This window comes from Lissotriton vulgaris, chromosome 10, assembly GCF_964263255.1.
Source record: "Lissotriton vulgaris chromosome 10, aLisVul1.2, whole genome shotgun sequence".
In the NCBI taxonomy this organism is placed as follows: domain Eukaryota; kingdom Metazoa; phylum Chordata; class Amphibia; order Caudata; family Salamandridae; genus Lissotriton; species Lissotriton vulgaris.
The window spans coordinates 1,037,369,908-1,037,388,190 of NC_141698.1; positions in this window are offsets into that span (position 1 = coordinate 1,037,369,908).

An 18,283-nucleotide genomic window follows, 5' to 3' on the forward strand; every position below is an offset into this window, starting at 1 on the left:
GGCGGCCTTCATGTGCTCGTAGGATGTCATCTCGTGGTCGGGGAGCTGTAGCATGGCATCTCTTCCTTCGTTGACGAATCTTCCCCATAACCCGGCTCCCCAGTCTTTTCGCGGTATTCGGTGGGAGATCATGGCTACCTCGTAGGCCTTAAACCATTGGTGGATATCGTCGTTCCTGTAGTATTCTCGGACGACGTCCTTGGGAATGTGGACCTTGGGGTCCGTAGCGGGAGCGGAGCTCTGGTTCTCTGGGACGCCGAGTTCTTTGTTTTGTCGTCGAATTTCTAGCTCTTTTAAGTTGCGCTCATGTTCGTACGCTAGTCTCTTTTCTTCCAGCTCCCTCTGTTTTTTTTTTTCTTCTCGTTCTTCCCGGAGCCGTAAGTGTTCGAGGGTTATCTTTTGTTCTGCCAGTTTTAGTTCTCCATCTAAGCGGAGTCGAGCCAGCTCCAACTCGTGGAGTCGGCTTTTCTCCCGTTCTCGGGCCTCTTCGGACGAGAGGCCCGCTCTTCGTTCTTCTACGGGGGTGGTCAGCGTTTCTGTGGCCTCAATGTTTTCATTTTGGGGTGGGGACGCTTCTGTCTCCACACAAGACTCCAAGGCGTGCTTGAGGTCATCTTTGGTGCTCAGTCCTGTGGTAGCGATGCCCAAATCTAGGCAGAATTGTTTTAGTTCTTTGTGGCTGTATTCTTCCAGCCGTTCTTTCTGAAATTTCGCTGTTGTTCCACTCTCCTTTGTCGTCATTGCTGCTGTGTGTCGTGGGGTGAGTTACTCTCTGTACGATTATGCGTCGGCTCGGATCGCGCCGCTGGCCACCAATGTTAGACGGGGACCCGGAGGGTCGGCCGAGCAAGGGGTGAGAGGTCTCCTGGCGAGGGCCCTCTCCTTCAATCGTACGGACGAGCAACTTCCCCCCCACAGATAGACACCACACAAAGATAAGTTCTGCACACTTTTATATATATTCTTAGGTAAGGTAGCTGACGATACAGCAGGACCAGGATACGAGGATCCCGTCAATTCTAGTCTCTTTGGGGAAGAGGGTAGCGGGACAGTCTCAGTACCGGACAGGTACGGGGATAGCGGGTGTGGAGCTCACAATCCTCGAGCTGGTGTGTTCGCAAGTAGGGGCCGCGGCAGCGGCAGCAGGCCTTCACGGTGGTTCACGAAGGGATGAGCCGCAGCAGCGCCAGCAGGCCTTCACGATGGTTCACGAAAGGATGAGCCGCGGCAGCGCCAGCAGGCCTTCAAGAGCGTCCACGAAGAGGAGCCGCGGCAGCGCCAGCAGGCCTTCACGATGGTTCACGAAAGGATGAGCCGCGGCAGCGCCAGCAGGCCTTCAAGAGCGTTCACGAAGAGGAGCCGCGGCAGCGCCAGCAGGTCTTCAAGATGGTTCACGAAAGGATGAGCCGCGGCAGCGCCAGCAGGCCTTCAAGAGCGTTCACGAAGAGGAGCCGCGGCAGCGCCAGCAGGCCTTCAAGATGGTTCACGAAAGGATGAGCCGCGGCAGCGCCAGCAGGCCTTCAAGATGGTTTACGACGAGGATGAGCTGCGGCAGCGCCAGCAGGCCTTCAAGAGCGTTCACGAAGAGGAGCCGTGGCAGCGCCAGCAGGCCTCCAAAGATGAGTTTGTCTCGGTGTCTCTCGACTCCAGGATACAACTGCCTTCCTGCTCTGGAGCTGCCCCAGTTATAGGTCTGGCGCCCTTTGATGTCCGGACCCTCGCACTTGGAGGTCGGAAGGTCCGGGATGAGGGAGTCCAGACACCCAGCAGGGGGGTGGAGCCAGCGCCCAGGGAGGCTAGGGGCGATTGAAACCTGGCGGAGGGGAGCCATCGACACTCCTTCTCCCATTGACCTGCCAAGTGGTCTCTTCACCCCCTGGGTGGATGGTGGTGCCTCGATGTCGGGGCTGGCTAGGCCTGAGGCTGAGGTCGACCCGAGGCCACGAGGCCTGGTCGTGGAGGGTCCAAGATGGCGGCTGGGCCAGGGACGGTGGTTCGGGAGGGAACCCGGGCCAGCCGAGAGAGTTATGATTAGGAGCCAATGGTCCGTCGGGGAAGAGCGGGGTGTTGACCCAGCGGCCTGTAGGTGTTGTTCTTGTCCGGGGAACAGGGGTAGCAGGGGTCCGCGACCCGCCATGCGGGAAGGGGTCGGGCATGTCACAAGGCCTGTCCAACAGTATACTGGTGTCAGAAATCCCTGGTAAGCCAGAGAAAGAACATACATTGTAAGACTTAATTAGAAAAAGCCAGGTTTTAATGGACTTTCCTTGGACTAGATGATTTTCGACGCTGCCCAGTAAAGGAGACATGGTGTTCCAGTGTTTAGTTACCAAGCAGGAATAAGAGCTGCCTCCTGTCTAGCAGTAGGAATGGAGAGCAAACCATGTAAATAAGATCTGAGGGTGCAATATGAAGAGTAAAGGACAAATTTTGAGTAAATATAAAGGGGGTCTTGATTGTAGTAAGGCCGATGAGCCAGACAGAGATACTTAAATTATATTTGCTTGGACATGGGCAGCAAATGGAGGGTGGCCAAAGAGAGGACGCATGAGGATGGCGTAGCTGAGTGAAGATAAGTCTCACTGCTGTGCTTTACATTTACTGCTGTCTAGCAAGAGGATATGCAGGGAGTCCAAGGTGCAGTGAATTACAGTAGTCAAGCCTCGACATGATACTAACGTGAACCACGACTTGTTGAGAGATCTTCAGCAGGAAAGAATGTTTTTTTCTCAAGAGAAGCAGTTGGATGAAAGCAGCACAAAGAAATCTTGAACACTTGTGTGGTCAGAGAAAAGATATTGTCAAACCAGAATCCTAAATTCTGAACTTTAGCCACTGTAGGAAGGGGAACACTGAGGGTTTTGAGGCTACAATCTGGTGAACCAATGAGTGGTTTGTCTTCCTGCCAAAATGCTTTTAGTTTTGGCCACGTTAATTTTTATGAAATTGTTATTTATCCAAGGAAAACCTACCTGAATTAGACAGTTTTAAAAAGCAGAGGAGGTTTGTACGAAGAGTTATCAAAACAATGAAGGATTTGGATATCGTGGGCATAAGTCATTACTGTACCCCAGCAAAGCCACGGACATCACACCCTCCCAGGACATCTGCAAAGAGCTCAGCTCCTACTTCCACTTGAAAATCAAGACCCTCTACGACAACTTCAGCGAAGAGATTCGAGAAACCACCATCCCCTCCAGCAACAACAGAAAGCCCACCATCACCACCTGGGCCCGGTCACAACAGAAGATACCACCAAGACCATGAAGAGCACCCACTCAGGAGCCTCCAAGGACCCCTGCCCGCAGCACATCTTCCACAGAGTCGCCACCGCCTTAGCACCCAAACGACACCCCACCATCAACGCCACCTACGAATCTGGCATTTTCCCTGACAACTGGAAGCAGGCAGAGGTCAAGCCCCTCCTCAAGAAACCCTCCGCTGACCCCACCGACCAGAAGAACTACTGTCCTATCTCTCTTCTTCCCTTCACAGCCAAGGTGACCATGAAAATTGTCAATGCCCAGCCAAACACCTTCATCGAAGAAAATGACATCCTCGACTCCTCACAGTCTGGATTCCACAGCAATCACAGCACCGAGACCACCCTCTTTGCCGCCACCGATAACATCAGCATGCTCCTCAACCAGGGCCACATCCCGGCCCTCATCCTGCTAAACCACTCCACAGCCTTCAACACAGTCTCCCATCGTACTCTCGCAGCCAGACTCCACTATGCCGGCATATGTGGAACCACCCTCGACTGGATCCACTCCTTCCTCACTGGCAGAACCCAAAGGATAAGACTCCTACCCTTCCTCTCTGAACCCACAGAAATCAAGTATGGAATATCCCAAGGTTCATCGCTCAGTCCCATGCTTTTCAACATCTACATGGCACCCCTCTCCGCTATCGTCAAATAGCATGGACTCAGCATAGTATCATACAACAAAGACACCCAGCTCTCCTCTCCCTCACGAATAGCCCCGAAGACACCAGACTCAGCTTCCATGAAGGAATGAAAGACGTTGCAGCCTGGATGAGCTGCATCTACCTTAAGCTCAACTCGGAGAAGACTGAGGTCCTCATCCTCAGCCCCTCCCCCACTCGGAAACCCCCCACCCCTACTGACCACTCCCGGAACCTCGGCATCATCCTTGACTCCTCCCTCACCATGACCCGCTAGATCAATGCCATCACCTCCACCTGTTTCAACTCCCTCCACATCCCCTGCAAGACTTTCAATTGGATCCCACCCGAAGCCAGAAAGACCATAACCCATGCACTCATAACCAGCAGATTCGACTGCAGAAACTCCCTCTATGCTGGAATCAACAAATCCCTGCTAAGCAAACTCCAGACCTTCTAGAACAGTGTGTCCAGACTGGTCCTCGGCATCCCACGACATGAGCACATGACCCAACACCTGCAAGACACCACTGGCTCCCCATAGAGAAGAGAGTAACCTTCAAGCTACTCACCAACGCCTACAAATCACTCCACAACCTCGGACCCAAATACCTCAATGAAGGAGTGTCTTTCCACATACCCAAAAGAAACCTCCGCTCATCCGACCTCAACCTAGCAGAAACCCTACGCATTTGTAGAACCAGAACAGGTGGAAGAGCCTTCTCCTACATCACAGCCAAGGCCTGGAACGAACTCCCAGTCAACATCAGATGCTCCCCTACTCTGCATACTTTCAGGAAGAGCCTCAAGACCTAGCTTTTTGGATAACCCAGAGCGGCACCCTCCCCCCCACTCCAGCGCCTCATGGGTGAGTTACGCAAGAGAAAAGACATAGACATTGAAAAGAGTAGGACTCATGGGTGAATCCTGGGAGACACCCTCTTTAGGATTCCTCAACCTCAACTAAAAAGTGCGAGATAAACTGTTTTGTAGGTAAGATGAGATCCGGGTGGGATCTTTTCCACGACCACCAGAGTGATGAACTGAAGTGAGTAAGATGAAAGGTGACACTGCCTCAAAGACCACATAAAGGTCTGGTAGAAACAGTGCCACAAGTTGGTCCACTAGTCTGAGATCATCAAGTGCAAAGATGAAGGTGGTTTCTGTGCTATGTAATGTCAGAAAGCCAGATTGGGCAGGATCTACACACAGGTTTGCTTCAAGGAAAGAAGAAAGTTGAAGATGTACTTATTTTTCTAAAATCTCAGTAGGAAGAGGGAGCAACGAGATTGGGCAAACATTACTTAGAACAGAGGTGTCCGCAAAGGGATTCTATATTAAGAGGACTATCATAGCCTGTTTGCAGCTGGGTAGGACCTGGCACTGTGTGGGTGACAAATTACAGAGTCTGGTAAGCACTAGAAAGATGGAATCTATAGTCATATGGAGGATCCGAGCAGGACAAAGTTTTCAGGAAAATTAAGTTTTTATGACCAAATGTGCCTTCTGGTGATTTCCAATTCTAGTGTATTCAATTCATTAGGAAGTGGTGTGTTGGAAATATCCAAGTTGTCCAGGGATGTCTTGTAATACAATGAGTACAGTTTGAGGAAGAATCACAATTGTTGTTATTTTGTCATGAATGGTAATAGAGAGAGTGTTACATAATGACAGAGGCATGCTGAAGAAATATGGTTTTAAGAGGCTGGAGACTACTTTAAAGATTTCCTTTAATGCACTGGAGGCATTGTCGATTTGTCATGTGCAGTATGTAGCTCTAGCTTGTTTCTTATAGCACCAAAGTTCTTTTGATAATGAAAGCGCACAACTGGAGTATCAATCTTTTTCTGCTCCTAGGCTGGTCAATTTGTCTAGTTTAAGTTTTGTCTTCAACCATGGGGTTGGCAGAGGAATATTTGTAAGTGTTGCATAAAGTAAGAAGCCCTCACTGCATCATGGATGCTTCAGTGTTGATTGAAACCGTTGAAAAGGTGCCAAGGGTGAGGTCATGTAAAAGATGCCTCAGCATGGTCAGACCAAACTGAAAGAGTCACTGAGGAGTGTAAATTTTGTTATTTCCTTGCAAAAAGGAGGTCAAGTGTATGACCGGCCAAAAGAGTGGGTTCTACGATGAACTGTGAAAATCCTAATGCCACACAAGAGTCGAAAAGATGAAGAGACTCAGGAAGGTTGAATTTGTTCAGCACACTAACTGAAATCACCCAAAAACATACAATTAGTTTAGCTGACAGAGGAGCGAGGAATTCAGCAAAATTAGTGACAAGTGCCATTTCTGTGTGGTCACCCTGGATTTTTCACCATTTGCTGAACTTTATTATTGTGCTGGTAGTGGACCTCTGTGCACTTTATCCTGGCTAACCAGTGATGAAATGCTTGTGATCCTCCTTTCAACATGGTAAAATTAAGATACTCCTATTTGGCATATTTAACTTACCTATAGGTCCCTAGTATATGGTACAACATGTACCCAGCAGGACCCAAAACCCACTGGACTGCAGCACCCATTAGGCCATACAGAGACACTTACATTGAATTTGCTTGGACATGGGCAACAAATGGAGGGTGGCCAAATGAGAGGACAGATGAGAATGGCATAGCTGATTGAAGATACGTCTCACTGCTGTGCTTTAAATTTGCTGCTGCCTAGCAAGAAGATATGCAGGGAGTCCAAGGTGCAGTGAATTACAGTAGTCCCTAGAAAATATGTCCACCTTTCCTTATCTAGGCATGCTGTTTCATGAGACTGGTTCTTGGACAAGTGCGGTAAAGGCAAGAACTCTCTTGTTCTCGAAGACAACAATGGCCTTAAAGAGTTTCATAAAAAAACTGTGAAAGAAACCGATAAGGGAAATTTTAACTATTTATAATGCAACGTGTTTATCGGTGGCTTTGTATGGATCGGGACTCTGGGGGTATGCCAATATAAAATCAATTCCACTAATTGAAAACAAGTTTATGCGGTATATTCTGTCCATACCCGAAAGTATTGCCACCCTTATCTATCATGCGGAGCTGGGGCAGCCGTATATCTCAGATATAATTAGAACCCAGCCCATTCTCCTGTGGCACAGGGTCTGGACTATAAATGAGTGTGTATTAAACCGTGCCATACTCCAGGACGTGTTAAAACTTGAAAATGTTAATTGTCTTAAGTGGTTAAATTATGTTAAAACTTTTCTGACAGAAATTGACCGTCTACAATATTATGAGGACCCACCTACAATGGTACACATTTTTAGAAAATTATTGAAAAAACTGTGTATGGAACACCTGAGGGAAAAAAGACTGTCAGAAGAAACAAAGAAAAAGACGGTTTCCTCACACCAGTTGATTTTAACTGGAGATAAATTACAGCCATACCTAAGCCTCCCTATGTCCAATTATGATAGATTTCTTCTTACATGTTTTAGACTTAATATTGTTTTTAGGTTACTGACCTTCCCAGAAATGAACTCTTGGTCGAATGAATTGTGTTTGTGCCCATGTGATGAATTGTCCCTGCAATCTGATATTCATGTTTTATTTTTTTGTAAATTTTACACTTTGCCTCGTAGGAAATGTATTGTCCCTATCCTTAAAGAGATTAATTTAAATAGATGTCGCCCAGGGTTTTCTGAATTGAAAAGAATGGACACTGTTTTTATTGTTGCATCACTATCAGAGTTTCTTAAACATGTTTTAAAACTGCGGAAATCGATCTGTATGGATGAATTTTAAACTGTTCAAATTAGGGAAAAACTGTGTCTCCTTCTCCTTAGACAGAAAGCTGTTTTATTATTCACTGTAAATGGAATTTAATTTGTTGCTTTTATGGTTATTGTCCTTTTAACCGAATAAAATACTTTTTGAACAGTAGTCAAGGCTCGACATGATACTAGCGTGACAGTGTAAACATGACTGCAGAACTACCTGTAGCCTGGCTGTGCATTTTTAAACTTCAAGTTCGATCTGTTAAAATAACCCCTATTGACAAGCCTAAACCTTCCTTTCAAATATTTATGTGTCACTCCTAAGTAGGCCTTATTGCCCATAAGGCAGTGTGCATGGAATGTAAAGTAGGACATGTGAAACATAATATTACATATGTCCTTATAGTGAAAAGTAACTGAAACACTAAGGGAACTCAATGTTGGTTCCCCTTCGAGCAGCACAGCCAAAACTGCTTGAATGATTCCAATCAATCAAATCCTTTTTTAATCTTCAACTTATTCATTTTTTTATCCAGTTTACTCTTCATCCTTTTAGTTTAATTACTTCAATTCATTTTATCCATTTGAATCCAATGTGAAGGTGTTTTATGCAAACACAGGAGACAAGAGGGTTTCCACATGTCACCGAATAGTGCAAACTTTCATTTACTCTCTGGGGTGCTTTTCAATGCCACTGTTCAGTCATTCTGTTTCTATTGAAATGTGAAGTCTGGCTTGACTGCACCGTCGTCTGCATGACATATTGTTATCTATTCTTAAAAATATACATAGACTAGGGTTTGGCTCCACCTAGAGGAGTATTTCTCTCCCACCAAATGCTATTGGATATTTGGTATATCATTCCGCCTCCTAAGCAGACACCCCAGAAACTCATGATTTTGGGATTTGAAAAGAAATCACAATTTGGGACTTATGTAAAAATTCTTGCAATTTTTACAAAAGTACCTGTAGAGGCCAGTAATAATAGTGTCTGCCAAGGGTTTTGGAGTAACAGGTGAATGGCGCTCTAGCATGTAACAGTTTGGGGTTCTAACCAAGAGAAGAACAAAAGCGTATTGTGCCGCCAGGTTAGAGGGAACCCAAAACCTCTAAATATGGAATGAGCTAAAAGCTCATGACCAAACAAACATGCATAGATCCTGGGCACAAGTGTATATAAATAACAGTTGATACAAAGCAGTATTAATTCTGAAGTCGACACCGGTGGTTTTCTAAATGCTTGTTTATGTAGAGGTGTTCATGAGAAAAAACAATAACGCCAGCCGACACGTGTTTCGTCAACAGGTAGCCACCTGTGACTCTTCAGGGCTGGGAATAAAGTGGTATAACAATAGTAAATAAGAACAAATCATAATGGTTCCTTTATACAGGGTGAGAAGATCATCAAGTGACAAAGTGGAGAAGTGTGGCTCAATGGTTAGAGTGGCAGACCCTGATGCAGAGGTCTATCCCGGGACCAGGGTTCAATTCCCCGCCTCGGCGGGTCTTGGGCTCAAAATTCCACGGACCTGATAATTCTCGCCTCGGTGCCTATTCCAATCATAGAGTCCCACTCTGCAACTCTGGGCAATAGCTTGATAAATCTCCACAACGGCCCCCACAACGCTAAGGATGCCTGGCCTCCACCTTGGGGGTGCCCAGGAGTGAACACCTCACAGGGAAAGCCAGGATGGGTTCCACAGCGGTATTCGTACAAGCGCCTTGAGACCCTTGCGGGTGAGTAGTGCGCTATACAAGTATCAATTTACATTTACATTTACACAAAGGTGGGGTGACGAATAGAAACACCACTCTTAGCGTGGAAACCCTAATGAGACTAATGATGGAAAAGAAAGGGGGAGGAAAAACAGAAGGAAAAAACGAGCCAAATTGACGAAGCGGAGTAACCTGGCCTAGCTGGATTGTATGCTAAGTAGGTCAAAGAGAGGGAAAAGATAAAAGGACAATTTGCGCAATTCGCTTCGACAGCAAACAAACGTACTTCTCAAGGAATACGTGCGTACGCAAAGAAGATGCAAGATTCTCTTGGAGAGCATGCGTCTGGTAGTGCCTCTCAAGGAATAGGTGGAGCAAAAGAAAAAATACTCGTTTGAGAAAAACAATAGTAATGCATCATAGAAATATTCACGAAATAAACATATTGCTCCCGTAACTGGACTGGTGCGGTAGTGAGAGCATAAGTGCAACATAATCGTGACATTTCTTGTTCCAGACAAATGGCTGTGAAAAGAATGCAAGGACCAACACATTGAGGCACTTCATCCAGAGAAAACTCAGTGCTTAGAACCGGGTGCCAGAGAAAAGTATAATTAAACAATAGTCCGATCGACTGATCAGCATAATTAAGCCATGTAACAATCTATTGTTTGCTCTAGGCAGCATGTGAGACTGCATCATAGAAAGCTGCGGTGGTATTGAAAGGAAATTGAAATAGTGCTATAGCCCGGTTTGAGGCACACTAGCTAACGGTTTAAAACGTGACATTAGCCTGCTATTAAATATCCGCGGACAGTTGCAATCTCAAAAGGGAAATGTGTTACATTAAAGCGCGTTGGAACTATTTACAGGGCGATCCCCATACAGGACAGGCGCAGGAACACGACCTGAAGCCCCAGTGCAAACACACCGTGCAGAGTCATACATACTCCAAGGGGCCCTTCTTGGGGACTTGGGGTTCGACAGCGCCCCGTTAGTCCTTAGGGCGGTTGTAAGCCTGAGCAACCGGGGGCTTGCCTATAGCGCCCCGCCCGGCTGGAGAAGGTGTGAGTTAACTCTCCCTTGTCCAGAGGGCGGGGTGGGTGGACGATAGGTCCACCGGGGGGGGAGGAGTTATCCTCCCAGGTACCACACCGGGCTATGGCCGCTGGTGTTTCTTTGGCTCAACTTCAGGCGCCCTGCAACAAGGGGTTGTGGGGCCGAAAGAGGGGGTCGCCTGTAAGTTAACCCATCCTTTTATTTGTACAAGCAAATAAACCTGCAACTTCTTCATCCCAATATACTTGTCTGTGTGTTATTTGGGTCCTGGGGAGGTTGTGGGCAGTGGCGTACCGATGGAACTTCTAAGGATCCTAGGGCGGGGGAGATAAAGAGAGAAAAGAGGTCTCGGCGTGAGTATGGGGAATCGCACTAAGGGAGGATCGCTAAAGAGTAGTAAACTCTCAGTATTAACGAGGTACTGTTCACTGTGACCCGGTCTAAGATTGTTTTTAGCATCAACCTTTTTACCTACATAATACCACAACGTTCCAGTGTTTTCGATCACTTTTCGTTAAAACACACTTCCTGCCAAAGCTCGGTTGGCGAGACGAGCAATGACTGGATCCTGCATTTTCAGGTACCTACCATCTACACTAGACGGAGTCCCGGGGCATTTAAGCTGCCCTTGTCCTATTGAACTTATTTATGCCAGATTCACTACTTCTTTCCAGGCTCCTTTGGCATACGGTCGCACCCGCCCGTATTGGTCCACCATCCCTGACTGCCACATCCATGGCTTTCTCTACACCCGTACACCGGGTTGGAAATATCACCGGTCTGTCGGTGAGTTTTCCGCCATTTAATACTTTATCGATCCTCTCTTCCTAGTGCGGTCTTATTCCGAGTCCTGTTCCAACGCGCTCTTTTCCCTCTCTTCGACCTACTCAGCATACAATCCAGCAGGGCCAGGTTACTCAGCTTCGTCAATTTGGCTCGTTTTTTCCTTCTGTTTTTCTCCCCCTTTCTTTTCCATCATTAGTCTCATTAGGGTTTCCACGCTAAGAGTGGTGTTTCTATTCGTCACCCCACCTTTGTCACTGGATGATCTTCTCACCCTGAATAAAGGAACCATTATGATTTGTTCCTATTGTACTATTGTTATACCACTTTATTCCCAGCCCTGAAGAGTCACAGGTGGCTACCTGTTGACGAAACACGTGTCGGCTGGCGTTATTGTTTTTTCTCATGAACACCTCTACATAAACAAGCATTTCTTTGTATCAACTGTTATTTATATACACGTGTGCCCGGGATCTATGCAAGAGGCCACTAATAAAATGGTGAGCAGCAGGCAACAGAGAAGTTAACTACCTCTGTCGCCTGCTGTGTAACTGCACAGAGCACCCTCCTCTGCCATTCTCCTGCGACCCACCTCACACGTTTCAGTGTGCTCTCTGCAGACTCTTCAGGCCCTTGGACCACACTCCTAATGCCACCCTCCATTGCACTTTGTCACTACTCTCCTTCCCTAGGCCTCACTCCCTTTGTCGCAATCTGTCTCCTGCACCCCTTCCCTCCCCAGTGCCTCCTCTGTTATCCCATCCTGCTGCCCCGTGACTCCTCTCTCACATCCTCCTTCCTCCCAGTCTTTTCTATGCCCACATCCCATGACTTATCTGATGCTCCCACCACTCCCACCACTCCCCTAGACTCTTCTGCTCCCCACCCCTGTCCTGTTCCCTCCTTCTCCCCCAGGCCCCAAACCCATGTTGCCCCAATGCACTGCAGGGATGTTTCATATTGTAATATACACTCTGTGGCACTAGACAGCCTCATATTCTGAGGCGCCATGCTGCTGGAGACTCTATGGTTTCACAGATGTTGACATAGCACAGACCCCAGCAGTTACAGAGCATAGGCCGGACAGTATTTTTGTGACAGGCACATTTTCTGCCTACTGCAAAAATACCTAAAAAATTTGAGGTTTCAGGCCGCAAATGTTTGCCCTTTTCTTGCCTGCAAAATTTGCCAACTGAAGCTGCAAAAACCTGTGAATTCTGGTAAAGGCCTTTTTGTTTTCCAATGCATTAAAGACTATTTTTGCATTCAAAAAGTCTGCTGAATAATCACACTTAATTTGTTTCTTCTCATAAATACATTCCATAGAGAAAACAATAATTTCTTTGTTTTTTCCTTTTACCTTCTTTAGAGACTTCAGACCATACAAATGCCGCTGCCAGACTCATTCTCGGCCAAAAGTACGAACCCACATCACACCCCACACCACTTCAGGAAACTCCACTGGCTCCCTGTACAGAACATGGTTTTTTCTACAGTAGATTTGGCTGGACTCTGCATTGGTGCACTCTGTCTTGTATTACGTGGTCTTGCATAGCACCGGGACACTCCCTGGAGTAGCCATGAGCTCTATAAATACCAGCTAACATAAAATAACACAATTCAAGCTGCTGACTAATGCACACAAGGCTCTGCACAACCAAGGACCCACCTACATGAAACTCCGCCAGAACTTCCTCCAATCATCAAGAAGACTACTCTCTGCCTCCCTTTCGCTTGCCCATACTCCCCGCATCTACCGAAGCAGAAATGGAGGACGCTCCTTCTCCCACATCACAGCAAATACCTGGACAGCCTCCCAACACACCTGTGGCCATCTCCTCACTTCTGGAATTCTGAATGGCCCTCAAGACCTGGCTGTTCGAATAAGCCCCCGGAGCCTGCAAGCGCCTGGATACCCTATTGGCTGTTTAGCTGCGCTTTATAAATCCCGATTGATTGATTTCAGTGCAGCGGGCAATTTACTATACTGAAGGCCTCATGCACAAAGATTCCAAACAAGAAATCGTACAATGTGACTGATAAAGACTTGGAATTTACAATTTCTTATTTGGTACTGAAATGGATTTGGTAAAAGGTTTTGGGTACCGCTGAAGTATTTATTGAGTTAGCTACTCTTTACAAATGCCTTATATGATGCTTTATATTCTTTTGATTAGAAAATATTCTGTAAAAGAGTTCATGTATGTCTTGTGGGTGGAGAGAACCCTCAAAATCTCCATGGAAATACTCTGGCTTGCTTGACAAACCAAGAATCCTACAAAATAATTAATGAGGGCCTATTCTGAAATACCTCTAAGCATGTTGGTATTCCGGTCAATTTCTTAACTGAACTGTACTGAAAGGTACCCATCTGCCTTAGGCTGTTTAAAGATACCTTGAGGGGCAGAGCCCTTCCGTACCCCCAAACTTCCCTTTCTGGGGGGCTTTTTGACTCACTCGCATCTCTTGCTCGCACAATTCGGAGTTGGGGAATGATGCCCCCCGCCCTTTGAAAGTCCATCAGGTGTCGCTTGGGAATTCCTGATTCCTTAGTTTCTTGGCAATCTCTGGGACATTTAGGCTTCAGGAAGTGAAAGAAACTTGCTTTATACTAAGGTGGATTACCGGTCAGTTCTATCTTTTTACATCTGAGATCTCTGCCCCGCCTGTGAAGTCTTCATAGTTGTAAATAAAAAAATATATAAATTTACACAAAAGTGCACATTTTTCTTTGTGAATCAGGGTCCTTGTCTCCACACGCGTTATATAACAAGTGGAGAAGTGTTGCTCAATGATTGGAGCTGCAAACCCTGATGCAGAGGTCTAGCCCGGGACCAGGGTTCAATTCCCCGCCTCGGCGGGTCTTGGGCTCAATTTCCTCGGACCTGATAATTCTCGCCTCGGTGCCTATTCCAATCATGGAGTCCCACTCTGCAACTCTGGGCAATAGCTTGCTTAATCTCCACAGCGGCCCCAACAGCGCTCGGATGCCCGGCTTCACCTTGGGGGTGCCCAGGAGTGGACATTTCACAAGGAACAGCTAGGAAGGGTTCCACAGCGGTATGCGTTACAGTGCCAGGACACCCCTTTTGGGGTATTAGTGCCCTTTACAAGTACAAATTACATTTGGGGCAGTGGAGATTTCCGCGTTCGAATCATTTTACCTTTATCCCTTCGCCAGACACATTATTCTCGACATGAAGCTTTGAGAGCCCTCCCCTCTCAGTGAACGCATTGAATATTAGTTTTGCTCCAGAACCACCATTTATCTCGAAGCTCGCCATTATGCGTTACCCACACACATTTTGGCACATCCGCTACTCCTCAGCTACCTCACCTGGATCCTCATTTCATCATTTCAGGAGAACACCGAACGTCAATAAAAGGCTCCAACTGTGCACACGAGTGTAAACACTGTGGGCATTGCAAATGTGCTTCTGTTATGTACATACAACACAGAAGATACAGGGTTGCCCTTTGTGGTCATGCTTCTTACCTATACGTTTTTTCTTCATTTCAAGGAAAGGGCTTATTTACAAAGCGTTGTCTCCCCACATTTCACTGACTCCCTTGGGGCACATATATCTCCCACCTCCCTCTAGGCCCTTTATTGCTTCATGTTAGAGAGGGACTCTCACCTCAGGTATTGGATCCAAGAGTGAGGAACTGGGAACGAGGGCCCCCAGAGCAGGGGTGCAGCAGGTTCAGTGGCACCCAGGCTGAGTCCTGGGGACCCACTGAATCCTGATTATTGCTGTATTTTATCATTCAAACAGCAGCCGGGTGGGGGGAGGGGCATTTTCTTCTTTGCACTAGGGCCCAAAATATAGGGTCTACGCTGCTGCCCCAGAGGCGCTATATTCAACCTTGGCATCCTTCATAACTCACCCCGGGGCCCTGCATTTCACCCAGGGGCCCTGCATTTCACCCAGGGTGAAGGCAAATGAAGGCTCATGTTTACCAAGCATCCGGTCACACCACTACTGTACGCCTGTTACACAGTAAAATGAGCAATCGCAGGGTCATTTCACCAAGCCAGGCAGGGCCATAATAAGTTAAAATGTCATCAGAATGGATTTGTTCAGCAGGCCTTGGCAAACGGGCATCCTTCTAAAAGATTGCCCAGCACATCAAGAGCCAACCGCTCTGACAGAATAGGAACATCGGGTACATTTAGAACACTTTTTGTTCAGCCAGTTTTCAGTTATCACTCTTCACAGTCGAACAGCAGATGAACAAATGGCGATCTGCCCAAGATCACACACTGTGTCAATTCACAGTACCTGCAACTAAATCGCAACATTAATGAATAATGAATGCCTGTAACGATTGCTACGATTCCCTCTCTTGACAGAATTGTTGTCTCCTGTTAGTTTAGAATAGGAAGACTTAACGGTCTCAAATATAAAAATATAATGTTAGAAAAGCAGGCATGCAGACCCAGATCTGGCAGTTACCGTCAGAGCCACAGCAGGGGCCCTGAATGTTACAGCATGAAAACACCCTCGTGTATTAAAATGGCGAAACCATTAATCTGACATCTTCTGTCGCAACCTCCCCTTTCTAAATAGGACGTTCCGTGCCTGCTATGAAACTATGGGCCCTATTAATACGTACGCAGAGTCCGTAACAGCTTCACTGAAAGTCTGTTCTATCACATTCTAAGGGTGTCGAGAAAAGACGGGGGACCCCCCCAGCGGTAGGATGACCACTTCACAACATTTCATCATGTACACAGTTCACTTTCTGGGGCTTTCAACCCACAAACCATACCTATGGGTCTAACAAGCAAACCAAGACTACAATACCCACAGTGCATTGCGTTCATCTGAAAGCCTAAGTGAAATTGGCACCCTAGTGGTAACATTGTTACCTCTCGTTCAGCTAAAGCCAGGCAGAGGCATTGTAAGAATTACTGGAAAGTTTGTAGCCTTCCCATTCGCTCCTGTTGACTTCAGGAGTGTTATTATGCGACACAGTAGAAACAGATGTTCAGTAACCAGGACACTGGAGCAAAATGCCATCACTCAATGTGACAGATAGCCTGGACACGCACTGACTGGGCTGTTGGCTGATTTAAAATGCGAATGGCACTGCTTAAGGCGGCTTTCCCACTCCCCACTCTAGGCCTGCAGTCTGGTGGGCTGGCCCAAAATGTGAGTGGCACTCAAACAAAGCAATGACTGCAATGATATGCCCAGAAGCCGGTCTTTGTGTATTGCTTTCCTACAAATTATTTTATATGATATGTTATCTGACAATTTACTGCTGTGACGCAACAGAAAGTTACAGATCTCATAACTCACTGTCTCTACGTCATAAAGCACCGCTTCAGAAGGGAAGGTACAGAGAGGGGTCAGGGTAAGCGATTGATCAGGTATTTTTAATTTTTTATTTGGGACAGGGAGGCAAGGGCATGTTATGTATTGCTCCTCCATCACTCCTCGGCCCCTGCGTAGCAGTTGAAAGCAGGGCAGATCATTTAGGGGGAAGAGGTGGTGTGAACAAAACGTAAAATTATAGATGGGTAAAAATTGAATTACGGGGGTGTTCTTCACCTTGGGGTTCTGAGTGACATCATAGACAACTCGAGCTTCACACTCGTTGTCTATTTGATGTATTTCAGAACCATTTGTCAAAAAACATGTCTGCGTTTCTCTGTTACCATCTATAATTCTATATATTATTTAGAGAAGATCTGGGCTGACTCTAGCACAGATCGAAAGATAATCTCATGATACATGCATCTTTACAATGCCTCCAGAATTATACATGAGTGTAGCCATTCAATCGATTCACTGTGTGCTCTCTCTGTTTTGTAACGCAACTTCAAGAGTGATTAAACTGGCCTCCATGCAAGAAGATGTTTGCCTAGCTTCCCAGAACTGCAGTCTTCAGTATGGACATATTCTAATTATATTTGCTCTGCACACCTTATACACCAATCTGTGATTGGCCTTTAGGGTACCATCTTTGAGCTACTCAGTTGATTTCCCTAAATGCACAGTGCCTCCTTCCAGTTTAACCGGCACAGTTAACACTTCCCCTGACAGACCCAGACCTGCATTTCTTCATCTTCAGCGTTTCTTCCTTCAACCGTGCTGCGGCCATTTTGTGAATCATGGGTCCCTGGGTCCAAACAATTGCTTAGTCTGCGGATGGGAGGCAAGCTCTGAATCTGTGTATGTGCCAAAATGATGTTCCCATGAATACTAAAGGGTAATTAAAAATGTTATAGCTGCATTTCAGCTGAGCTAAATTTGCAGAATAATATTGGGAAGTAGAGGTTTATTAAAGATGAAATTATGTATTTTCATGACACAATAATACAGCTGCTGCTTAGAAGAGTAGCCAGGAGACAAATCAGAGGAATATTTTGCCAACGAGACAGCATAGTCCTTTTTAGGTCTCGCCCTGGCGAAAGCACGCAAAGCGCGTTCTCGCTGCAAGAACTATAGTCGCCGGCTCAGCTTACAACGAGCCAAAGTGGGGACAAAAGATGGGCAAAGGCAGCATTGTAGAATGGGATTTGGTCGCGCGCGTCAGCGTCTACCGTAGACAGCATGGCAGAATCAGATTACGACACGCGCCTTGTGAAGCATGCCGGAATCGGATCAGGTCGCGTGTGTGAACACGCGCTCCGATTCCGGCATGCTCTTCAGTCACCAAGGATCTCGCACGCACACACAAAGCCACACATATACACACGCACAGCTAACAGACACACAGAGCCACACATATACACACGCACACCTACACACACGTACACACACAGCTACACCCACACACGCGCACATACCCCCCACCACCCCCCCCCCACTCACCGGCTGCACCTTCACGCAGTCCACGGGCTACATGAGGCATGCTCCATGATGCCGCCCATGGGCCAGCATGTGGGTGGTGACGGTAGATCCCTCGGGCAGCGCTTCGAACTCCAGACCCTCCTCCTGGTCGTCCTGCTCCTTCTAGGCTGCTACGTGTTTCGCTTTAGGAGATGCGCGCTGTGACGCGTCTCACGCTGTGAACGCGCACGTCTCTTTTCGCGCTCCATCACGCTTTCACGAGCGAGAGCGCCTTTCTTTGTATCAGTAGCGCTGTATGCCTTC